This window comes from Sus scrofa, chromosome X, assembly GCF_054392235.1.
Source record: "Sus scrofa isolate SSC_HxYL_T2T_F1_AM1 chromosome X, Sscrofa_HxYL_maternal_Yorkshire_Landrace_v2.0, whole genome shotgun sequence".
Taxonomy (NCBI): domain Eukaryota; kingdom Metazoa; phylum Chordata; class Mammalia; order Artiodactyla; family Suidae; genus Sus; species Sus scrofa.
The window spans coordinates 86268217-86280764 of NC_139401.1; the positions used below are offsets into that span (position 1 = coordinate 86268217).

At 35.4% G+C, this 12548-nt stretch overlaps 1 protein-coding gene across 3 annotated transcripts in view; it reads left to right on the plus strand.

Moving 5' to 3' along the window:
• FAM133A (family with sequence similarity 133 member A) overlaps positions 1 to 12548 on the plus strand; it is a 32046-nt gene that overhangs the window by 14419 nt on the left and 5079 nt on the right. For all 3 annotated transcript variants that reach the window (XM_013986306.3, XM_005673772.4, XM_005673771.4), the window contains exon 3: positions 5899 to 5985. The gene's annotated coding sequence lies outside the window, so the exon portion shown is untranslated. The remainder of the gene's footprint in view (positions 1 to 5898; positions 5986 to 12548) is intronic.

The following is a 12548-nucleotide window of genomic DNA, read 5'->3' on the forward strand; positions in this document are numbered from 1 at the left end:
ATGCAGCTGTCCAGGTTTCCCAGCAATGCTTGCTGAAAAGACTTTCTTTTTCCCATTTTATGTTCTTGCCTCCCTTGTCAAAGATTAATTGACCTAGGTGTCTGGGTTTATTTCTGGGTTCTCTATTCTGTTCCATTGGTCTGTCTGTCTGTTTTGATACCAGTACCACACTGTTTTGATGACCGTGATTTTGTAATATTGCTTGAGGTCTGGGAGAGTTATGCTTCCTGCTTGGTTTTTGTTTCTCAGGATTGCTTTGGCAATTCTGGGTGTTTTGTGGTTCCATATAAATGTTTGGATTGCTCTTTCTAGTTCTGTGAAAAATGTCGTGGATAATTTGATAGGGATTGCATTGAATATGTAGATTGCTTTGGGTAGTATGGCCATTTTTACAGTATTAGTTTTTCCAACCCATGAGCATGGAATATCTTTCCATTTCTTTACATCTTCTTTAATTTCCTAGATAATGTTTTATAGTGCTCGGCATATAGGTCCTTTGCCTCCTTGGTCAAGTGTATTCCCAGGTATTTGATTTTTTGGGGTGATATTTTAAAAGGTATTGCATTTTCCTATTTCTTTTCTAATACTTCGCTTTTAGTATACACCCAAATTCTACCTTAAGGTTCACTGTTGCTACTGATTTCTGAATATTAATTTTATATCCTGCTAGTTTGCTGAATTTGTTGATCAGTTCAAGTAATTCTTGGGTTGAGTCCTTAGGGTTTTCTATGTATAGTATCATGTCGTCTGCATATAGTGAAGGTTTTTTCTCTTCTCTTCCTATTTGGATGCCTTTTATTTCTTTTGTTTGTCTAATTGCTGTGGCTAGGACTTCCAAAACTATGTTGAATAGCAGTGGTGAGAGTGGGCATCCTTGTCTTTTTCCAGATTTTAGTGGGAAGTCTTTCAGTTTTTCTGCATTGAGTATTATATTTGCTGTGGGTTTGTCATAAGTGGCTTTGATTATGTTAAGGAATGTTCCCTCCATATACACTTTGGTGAGAGTTTTTATCATGAATGGATGTTGGACTTTGTCAAATGCTTTTTCTGTATCTATTGAGATGATCATATGGTTTTTGACTTTTCTTTCATTAATGTGGTGTATGACTTTGATTGATTTGCATATGTTGAACCATCCTTGTGAACCTGGGATGAATCCCACCTGGTCGTGTATGATCTTTTTTATATGTTGTTCAATTCGTTTGGCTAAAATTTTGTTGAGAATTTTTGTGTCTATATTCATCAAAGATATTGGCCTACAGTTTTCTTTTTTGGTGGTATCTTTGTCTGGTTTTGGAATGAGGGTGATGGTAGCGTCATAGCATGTCTTTGGGAGTGTTCCTTCTTCTTTAACCTTTTGAAAAATTTTAAGGAGGATGGGTATAAATTCTTCTTTGTATGTTTGGTAGAATTCGCATGTGAAGCCATCTGGTCCTGGACTTTTATTTGTAGGGAGTGTTTTTATGACATAGTGAGTTTCATTTCTGTTGATTGTTCTGTTCAGTTGGTCTGTTTCTTCTTATCATTTTTTATGTATGTGTGTGACTCAGGTTTACTTTAATTTCAAAATTTGCCAGTTTTTGCCTTCATGATTTTGTTGTAATTCTTTACACTAACAATTCTAAAAATATGAAATTACATCAGCCTGTAGCATTTACCTTTTGAAGTATTTCCACATATATTACCTCATTTCATATTCACCCAAACCCATTTTTATTTTTAGAGACAACTTTGCTTATTTTATCAATGTGAAAACTGGATTCACAGAGGCTAAAAGACCAGCCTAAGGTTATGTAACTATTATTAAAGATGCATCATAAGAACCCTTTTCTAAGTCCAAGGCCCTTCTCAATTTGGCACATATGCATTTTAGTACTAATTTTTACTGTTTTTGCTTTTTATAACTCATGCTTTTAAGATAAAATTTCATAATGATTTTTTATAACTTTTAAGTAATATGGTTAGCTTCCCTCAAGTTTCTCTTTTGAAATATTTCCACAAACCCTAAGTCCTGAACAAAGTCATCTCATTTCTTTAGAAGGTGAGGAAAAGATTAAAAGAAACTGCAGTAGAAATGTAAAAAGATGGAAATGCCAATATGGCTGAACATCATTTGGAAAAGATTATCCTGCTTGTGATTTATAGTAATTTCATTTGAAATGTCTTTTTTAAGACTTTATTTTTTAGAGCATGTTTACATTTACAGCAAAACTGAGAGAAAAGCACAGATATTTTCCATATACTCTCTGTCCTCCACACATGCATAGTGTCCCCCCATTATCAACATCACTCACTAGAATGGTGTAATTTTTTGTTTTTACCAAAGATGAACCTATGTATCATAATCACCCAAATTCTACCTTAAGGTTCACTGTTGCTGGTACACATTCTATGGGTTTAGACAAATGTATGATAATATATAATCACCATTGTTATATCATACAGCATATTTCACTGCCCTAAAAATCCTCTGTGCTCTGCCTCTTCATCTTCCTCTACTACAGCCCCACTTCAGACAACCACTATTTGTTTTTTATTGTCTCCATTGTTTGCCTTTTGAAGAATGTCAGACTTGTCAGATTGGTTTCTTTTCCTTAGTAATATTCATCTAAGTTTCCTTCATGTCTTTTCATAGCTTGACAGCTTATTTCTTTTTTGTTATAAATAGTATTCCAATGTCTGGATATGCAACAGTTATTTATCTATTCACATACTGAAGGATATCTTGGTTACTTCTAAGATTTGGCAACTATGAATAAAGTTGCTATTAACATCCACATGAGGGTTTTTTGTGTGGATGTAAGTTTTCAGCTCCTTTTGATATATACTAAGGAGTGCAGTTGCTGGAGAGCATAGTAAGATTATGTTTAGTTTTATAAGAAACTGTCAAAATATCTTCCAAAGTGGCTATACCATTTTGAATTTACACCAACAATGTATGAGTGTTCCTGTTGATCCATATCCTTGCCAACATTTGGTATTGTCATTGTTCTGGATTTTGGCCATTCTATGAGGTATATAGTGGTATTTGTTGCTGTATGGATTTGCATTTCCCTGGTGACATAAGATACTGAGCATCTTTCATATGATTACTTGCCATTCTATGTAAAGTCTTTACCACAGGAAACTATTCTCAAATTACCATAATATAAGGCTGATAATGTAAAACTTATCAGAGAACTAGCTGTGAGTTTCCAGCAGAGTCTAGGAAAGATAATGCCCTGGTTATCAGATTGGAATACTCTAGTCCCCAACCCAATGGTGGAGATCAATAGGTAGATCAAATTAAATCTGGAGGCAGTAATCATTAAGAATATATACTGACTGCTTTTTTTTAATGATTCCAGGCTTACCATAGATATTTATGATTATAATTTGGTTTTGTAAGTGTATTTTCTAATAGATTCAGAATATGCTGTTATCAAACTGAACACCCTTTGTTTTTAATATTTCCTATTATAAACTAATGGATGGGAATCTGATTTATACATTGATATCATGTGACTTTATTTAGCCTGAATTAGCATACCTCATCCTGGTACTATTGGCACTGTCAGAATAGTATATAATTTTACATTCACAATCAATAAAAGAACCAAGTGGTGATATAGAATATGTTTATTTTTCCTTTGATTTTTAATAGTTTCTTATTGAAATTTCTTAATGACAATGATTTTCAAACTTTTTACTGTAATAACCTGAGAAAATTTATAAAATTACAAATTCATAGGTCTTACTCCCAAAAATTCTGACGTTTGGTCTAGGATAAAACATAGGAATCTGCATTTTTAAAATCAACAACCTACATGATTCTGATCTTGAGCATTAGTGGTCAATACCTTGAAAAACACTGTTCTACAGAAAACGTTGCTGTATTTAAATAAGCCTGGAGTTCTTAAAGTGATCATTCACCGTTGGGCAGTTTCATGAATTTCTATTAGCTTTCTGTTAACTGGATAAATCAATGACATCATAACCAGCCTCAGATCCCTGATTGGTCAGAATTATGTATGCAAATCACAGCAAGCCTTGAGGAAGTGAACTACAGCTTTGTAAAGATAACCGATTTGGGGGTGGGGCTAAGGGACGACAAAATGACTGCCCGCTTCAAGGTGAAGAGAGAATAAAATCCTCTGAGGTTTTCTCTGTTTAGGAGTAGAAGCAAATAGGTAAGTGGTGATGCCAAGGTGTAGCTGCCCCAAATGAAACAATCTATGTCAAAGCAGAATGCTACGAAAGTTCAACTTTAAGTCCCTAACTTTCTCTAAGAATTACTTCGCCTAAGCGCCTCTTAACATAGAAAATTTTGAGCTTCCTCTGGAAATTAGGACCTATTTAATTGAGGATGTGCACTTGGAAGAGGATTCAGAGGAAAGCGAGAGCAGAAAATTGGTTGGTCAAGGGTGGTATAGGCTAGGGTTATAAATAGGAAATGGCTGAACTAGAATTTGAATCTATCAGACCCCAAAGTCTATATACCTGTTAAATTTTTTCTAACGTTAGTGTGCAAAAGAGTCACCCGAGGGCCATGTTAAAAATATAAGTTCATTTTTATTTATTTATTTATTTTTATATATAATTTTTTTTATTTTCCCACTGTACAGCAAGGGGGTCAGGTTATCCTTACATGTATACATTACAATTACATTTTTCCCCCACCCTTTGTTCTGTTGCAACATGAGTATCTAGACAAAAAAAAAAATGTAAGTTCATGACCCTAGAAGTTATGATTTAGTAGGTATCATATAGAGTCTAGAAATCTATACTTTTAACAAACATCCCAGATAGCTCTGGTGCATATGGTCAGCGCATATACTTGGAGAAACATTATCCCAGAGGAATAGTTCTCAAACCGTTTGGATTCCTTTACACTATTATAAATCACTGAGGATCCCAAAGAATGTGGTAAATAATATCTAACAAATAATAACTATTGATATTTATGGTATTAAAAACTAAAAACTGAGAAATTGTTAAAGTACTTATTAATCCATTTGAAAATACAAATAAGACCATTAAATTTTAACCAAATATTTTATGAAAATTATATTTTCAAAATTAAAATAATAACAGAGCTGTATTATTTTACATTTTAAATCTCTTTAATTCTGACTTAGTAATTCTTAAAACTGTACATTCAGTTTGTAGTGATATGATGTTTTGGTTGAGGTATATGAAAAAAAATCAGGACTCACACAAATGACATAGAGAAAAGAGAACCTTGCAGACCCCCTGAAAGGATCTAGGAGACTCCCATGGGTCGTGGGACCACACTTTTAGTTAGTGTCTTAGAGTAATATCTGTTACTGTTCTCAGAAATGGTTATGTTGTTCAGTTTGTGTTTGGTCATCAGAGTTTAGGGACATCAAGGAAGGTAGAAAATTAATTTATTCCTTAGATTGTTTTGGGTTAAATTGTTTTATAAAATTTATCCCAATATTGCTCTTTTATTAATTTCCTTTGTAAATTTGAAAGTACTATAGAAACATAAAATAGGAGACCAGGTGTGAGGCAGAATCTTCTTTAAAGAAGGTGGGTTTCAGAACACAGATTCCTTTGAGAGTAGTGGAGTTTCAGTAGGCAAGGAGAAAGGAATACATTAGGTGACCAATATTTGGTAGGAAAAGTGTGAAAGCAGAGAATAATCTGTTGTTACTTACAGTAGATATTTACAGTTGAATAAATAGCTATAATGGTGAGATAATGCCAATTGTAGCCTTTTAAGGAGGGTTATTATTTTGCCTGAATAAAAGAACCTTCTTGTCATCATACCTTTTCAAATTTGGTTAAATTTGTTGTTGTTGTTGTTGTTACTTTTAATTCTATAACCTAAAATTTACTGCCAGCTTATACAAGGATTTTAACAAGTATTATCTCATTTCTCAACTTTGGTCAAAGTGGAAGAACCTGGAAAAGTCCAAGAAAAGAAGCAGCTGGGAAAGTGAGAGGAAAACGGAATGTTTATATCCTTGGAAGCTATTTGAGGTAAGTGTTTCAAGGAGGAAGGAGTGACCATTCTGTCAACTGATGCTCATTGATGCAGAGTAAAATGAGAATTGATCATTAAATTTAGTGACGTGGAGGTCATTAGTTACCTGGACAACAAATGTTCCCATGGAGTGGTTGAGGTAAAAGCTCCATGGGTGTGCGTTCAAAACAGAATGGGAAGAGTTGAGAACTACACAAAGAGCTTTTTCCAGATGTTTTCGTAAAAAAGAAAAACAGAGAAGTGGAACAGCAGAAAACAAGACAAATGGGGAGTTCCCGTTGTGGCGCAGTGGTTAATGAATCCAACTAGGAACCATGAGGTTGCGGGTTCGATTCCTGGCCTCACTTAGTGGGTTAAGGATCCGGCATTGCTGTGAGCTGTGGTGTAAGTTGCAGACGTGGCTCAGGTCCTGCATTATTGTGGCTGTGGCATAGGCCAGCGGCTACAGCTCCGATTAGAGCGGCCCTAGAAGAGTCAAAAAGACAAAAAAAAAAAAAAATACATTCTCTTTCATACTCTCAATATTATAACATTTAAGGTAATTAAAAATAATTCCCTGGTATCATCTAACACCTATCGATGTTAGATATCCATAAATGTCTCCTCAAAATCATTTTTAACAGCTTTATTGTGTTGTAGTTTTAACACTATGGAAAGTATTCATTTTAAGATTCAAAGGTTTACTACAAATTTATAAAAGTTGTGCAGCCATAACCACAATGTAATTTTGGTACATTTCCATCACTCCAGAAAAAACCCTCATACAACTGTATTTTATTGAACTATAATAAAATCAAGTTCATGCATGGCATTTAATTATGTTTCTTTAAATATTTTGTTCTAGAGCAATCTTTATCTTTTTCCTCATGATTTTTAGAAAAGACCAGATGTTTGTTTTATAGAAGGTCCCACATTCTGGATTTATCTGTTTCCTTCTGTCATTTAACTTATTCCTCTATTTCTCCCACCCTCAACCACCACCCAATATTTTCTGTTAAATTCTTAATTAGATTCATTCTGACATATTTGGAATAAAGCCCAAATTTTTTTGTTTTCTCCTTCCTCTAACATGTCAACATGTTAATCCCATGAAGTTATAGGCTTTATCTGTCTTGTTTAACACTAGTACCTGGTTCATAGTAGGATCACAGTAAACATTTGTTGAGTGAATAACTGAAACACCTACATTCAGATTATGTATTTTTGCTATGTAGAGTCAACATTATTTTAAGGTATTTTTCTTTCTGTTCATTTTTTGGAAAATGTATTAAATGTATTAAAAATACATTTTAAAATTGTATTATGGTCAAAATAAATTTATGGAACCATGATTTATTTTCTAAGCTGGTAGTTCAGGCTGATGAAAAGTAGGATTCCTTCCATTTCAGCATGCCATAAACATTTTAGGTGTTCCTCTAATTTCTAGGACATCAAATTTATTTTCAAGATGAGGAATTTAATGCTCAAACATTTTGGAACAGATAAGCCAAATAGATTGCATAGTTTTGATAGAGCTGCTTATCAAAAGATTTAAGGAATTGCATAAGTACTCTGTATGCTCTCATTCCAGGCTATTGAGGGATATGAGTTTAGATTTAACTTCTTCCATAGAGAAAAACAGTTATCTAGAGTTACTGGGTTTGGAGTAAATCAAGAAAGGCTGCCAAGTGGGAGGGGGAGGGAGTTGGACGGACTGGGAGTTTGGAGTTAATAGATTGAAACTATTGCATTTGAAGTGGATAAGCAATGAGATCCTGTTGTGTGGCACAGGGAACTATATCTAGTCACTTGTGACTGAACATGATGGAGGATAATGTGAGAAAAAGAATATGTGTGTTTATGTGTGTTTGACGGGGTCACTGCTGTACAGTAGAAATTGACAGAACACCATAAATCCACTATAATGGAAAACATTAAAATCTTAAAAAAAAGAAAATGTACTGGGATCTTCAGGTTCCTTATTCAGGCAATTATATAGGCATATTATTTCAGTATCAGTCAAAAAGTGAAAAAGATTCAGGGGAGTCTGAGTAAAAACAGTTGACTTCCTAGCATGGAACTTTTCTGTATTCCCAAGTACTGCATAACTGCTGCTGGCAATGAAATAATAAATAGATAAAAATAACTGATGTGACATGTTAAGTTTCAGGTTAGCAAATTCTGTGACTCAGGATATCTGCCAAAGCAAAGGGTAGAGAGCAAAATTCATGTTACAAGACATTTGTTAAATAGAAATTGGGAAATGGGGAAAGAGATGTGGCAAACCTTACTTGGGGGGTGTATTTTCATGGGAGTCATGTTACGCAGATGTAAAGAAACTAGTATTCAGTTAGCATCAGTTCTGTAAGGTGAACCCTTGAATAAAGAAACTGTAATTTTCAGAACTCCTAAGACATTTTGGTTACATCATGTATTTCCATGACTTACCACATATAAATACACATTGTAGGGCAAAATCTGTTGTCAAGGAAGACTCAAGAAACTCGCTAATGAGTATCCAAAACTTATCAAATGCACTGACAAAATAAATACCTTCTTGGCAAATAGTTGAGTTCAATATGTATGTAATGATTTTCTACAGAGGGTTTCTTAAAATATTGACACTGGCACTACAAACCGTACCATTATTTTTTTCATGGTTTCTTGAGTAGGGCAAAGTGCTAAAGGAGCAAAGCTAGTTCTTCTGAGGGCCTTGTTCTTCTTAATAGTCTTAGACTTTTCAAACAATTTCTAAAATGTATACAAGACAGATCCATTCCTACTAATTGGGAAGTAACTATAACAAGGACTCTGTTGATGATGAGTCTGTCATGTCACTTAGATGCCACATTATAGTCAACACAGTGTTCTGCATTCTACTTCTAAATATTTCATGTTTGTCATCCAAGTGCCAGGTACTTAGTTCAAACTTAATATGTGACTGACTGTATTAAAATCATTTCATGTATTTCCTAGCTCTGTCTGCTGAGAGGGCCTAGAAGCAACAATACTCAAACAGGATTCTACAGCTATTTAGAACTTCTACCCTCTTATGACCATTATTTTCTATTTTATCTCTTGCACCTGCAATGTGTTGTTGCTGCTATAAGCTTTCTGGCATCATTCTTAAGATATTAGAGACTGATCCCTTGTCATTTGACAGTTCTGTAGACAGAAAAAGAGGAGGCTGTATTTCAAACTCTACACCTTTTCCTTAGAATGACAAATGCTCCATGACACAGCTATGCTAGAGGGAATTCACCTGAGATGAATGCTTTTAACAAAGCACAGCTTTCTATCATGTTGATCCTAGTCAAAGTAAGAGGGATAATTTTTCCCTCAAAACAGCCACGTTAACAACTAGAATAGAATGTTTTGTTGCTTGAGTCTTATTTAGAAGAAATGATATCATACACACTTGGTAGAGCTAGCTAGATATTTTCAAGAAATTGTCAAGTATCATTAAATGTCTCCATAAACGTTCTTTGTCTCTTATTTGGCCTGAGAATTAGATGATGCTGCGACCGTTCTCTATATTATCAATCAATGTGAAATTGCAGAATGTAGCGTGATAATTAAAGGTATTGTTAGTATATATGTGCAGATTATTATTATTTTATAATATAGTAGACTCATTTCTGTCTTAAAGCCTTTAAAATACCTTTAAAAGAGGCATTTATTTCAGTAGAATGGTACTTAAACTTACATTAGCTAGTAGGAACAAAGAACATTAAGGAACATTAAGTTTTTTTTTTTTAATAAGAGCCTCATCCAAATCCAGACCTTTACAAAAGACTTAGGTGTTTCAATTAAGTCTCAGAGCAATTGCCAACTATTTTGGAAAGGATTTCCAGCTGAAGTGCATATGTCTATGCCGCTCCTGCGGCATATGGAGGTTCCCAGGCTAGGGGTCGAATCAGAGCTGTAGCCGCCAGCCTACACCAGAGCCACAGCAACTCGGGATCCGAGCCGCGTCTGCGACCTACACCACAGCTCACGGCAACGCCGGATCGTTAACCCACTGAGCAAGGGCAGGGACCGAACCCGCAACCTCATGGTTCCTAGTCGGATTCGTTAACCACTGCGCCACGACGGGAACTCCCAGTTATTCCAAATTCTAATTATTGTTCTCAAAACTCTTATGCTACCTCAAAGTGTTTTAATCTTAGCAGATCACCTTGGCATCTATCCGCTGAGTGAAAATCAAGGCTGTTATGTGAGAAATACTTCAACTTTCTCCCTTTGATTTACTCCCGAGAAACTGCCCCTCCCGCCCCCACACTCAAAAGCTTTATTCTTTGCCTCTGCTCTTTCAAGAAGAGACATCTTCTAACTGTGACTTTGATTTCTCTCTATTTCTTCTTTGGTTTTGCTACAAAGAATTATTCCTTCTGTTTCCTATCTTCTTAAAAGTCTTTCTACTTAAACCTTGTCATCCTGTGAACATATTCAAGTTTCTTCTACAATAAAAACAAACAATAAAAAATCATTTTCTTTAATTCTTCATTCCTCATTATAGATACCATCTTATCTCTTTACTTTCCTTCTCAAATGAGTCTGTGTACTCTGTGTCTCTAATTTTTCAACTCTCATTTAGTTTTTAACTCACTGACATCTGGCTTCTTCCCTAATTAATTGAAATTTCATTAGCAGAGGTGCTTAAATGATTTCTTCATTGCCAAATATAATGAACATTTTAAGATTTTATCTTACTTGACCAATCTGATGCATTTAATATTGTTGTCCATAACATCTTTTTCTCCTCCATTTTTTTAGTCTTTAAGATAATACCTGCTCATTGTAAAAAATATAAACATTGTATGACAACTTATAAAAGAAAATAATGTCTCTTCATATACAGAGAAAACCAGTGTTTACATTTGGTGAATTTTTCAGTGAACAATAAGTTGCAGATATAGTATTCCATTGGATACATATACTATAATTCATATAACCTGTTCATTATTGATGGACATTTAGGTTTTTTTCCCCCAGATTTAATATTTAAAAATTGCTCAAATGAAATTCATGAACATTGGCCTTTGAGGAATATTGCCCTCATCTTGCAACTTTATTCACCCCATTGTGTTTCTGTGACGCCAACTTTTTGTTTTCTTTTTTTTTTTGGTCTTTTTGTCTTTTTAGAGCCACACCCATGGCCTATGGAGATTCCCAGGCTAGGGGTCAAATTGGAGCTGTAGCTGCCAGCCTATACCACAGCCACAGCAACACAGGAACTGAGCCACATCTGAGACCTACACCACAGCTCACGGCAACGCCAGATCCTTAACCCACTGAGCGAGGCCAGGGATCAAACTCATGTCCTCATGGTTGCTAGTCAGGTTCCTTAACCACTGAGCCAAGACGGGAACTCCCCAACTTTTTGTTTACTGATACTCATCTAGCTCTTACCACTCTGGTTCATTTTCTGAAGTGTTCTTTGTAAGCTTTTCTTTCTCTCCCAACCCCTTGTGTGTTGTTTTTTAATTGGATACAGTGCTTAAACCTTTTTTCATTTGAAATCTTCCCCAAAGTGATTTAATTTTCTGTCATGACTTTAGCCATCACTCAGTGACTGCCAATCCTATATCTCTAACTCAGGGCGCATTTCAGAGTACTAACACCCATACATCCAATTTCCAACATGTAGATCTATTTACACATTTCACAAACACCTCAAACTTTATGAATCCAATATTGAACCTAGACCTTTTCTCAAAGTCTATGCCATGTCCTTTATTACCCAGTCATTGGCCTTGCCTTTTATCTGATCTCACAAGCCAGAATTGTGAGATTCCTTTGTCTTCCTCACCCTTTTTATCTAATTGATCATTAATTTCAGTAGAGTCTCCTCGTCTCATATATTTCCCCCTCTTTTCATTTACAATACCACTATTTTAGTTCACACTCTTTCATTTCTTATCTGTATGAATACTTGAATGAATCTCATTGTCTTCATTCTTACCTACCTCCATTTCATCTTTCATGCTGTAAGAAATTCTCTTAAATTTTCAGATGTGACCATATCACTCTCCTGCTTAAAATAGTCAATATTTCCCCATTAGCTTCACTCTAAGTCCCTTAGAATAAATTCCAACCTCAATAGCACATCCAAATCCTTTGTGAACTGGTCTTTGCTTGTCTTTCTAGATGATGTCAGGACTAGGTCTCAAGGAGCTGAAATTAGAATGGATTATGCTATTCTTTTTTTTTTTTTTTTTTTTTTTTTGTCTTTTTGCTATTTCTTTGGGCCACTCCCGCGGCATATGGAGGTTCCCAGGCTAGGGGTCCAATCGGAGCTGTAGCCACCGGCCTATGCCAGAGCCACAGCAACGCAGGATCCGAGCCACGTCTGCAACCTACACCACAGCTCACGGCAACGCCGGATCGTTAACCCACTGAGCAAGGGCAGGGACCGAACCCGCAACCTCATGGTTCCTAGTCGGATTCGTTAACCACTGCGCCACGACGGGAACTCCGGATTATGCTATTCTAAATGTACAGTTGCAGAAACTACCAGCAAGTTTAATGTGAACTATGTCCTTAAGGGCTTTTGATGTTCAAGTCTTGGAAACAATGA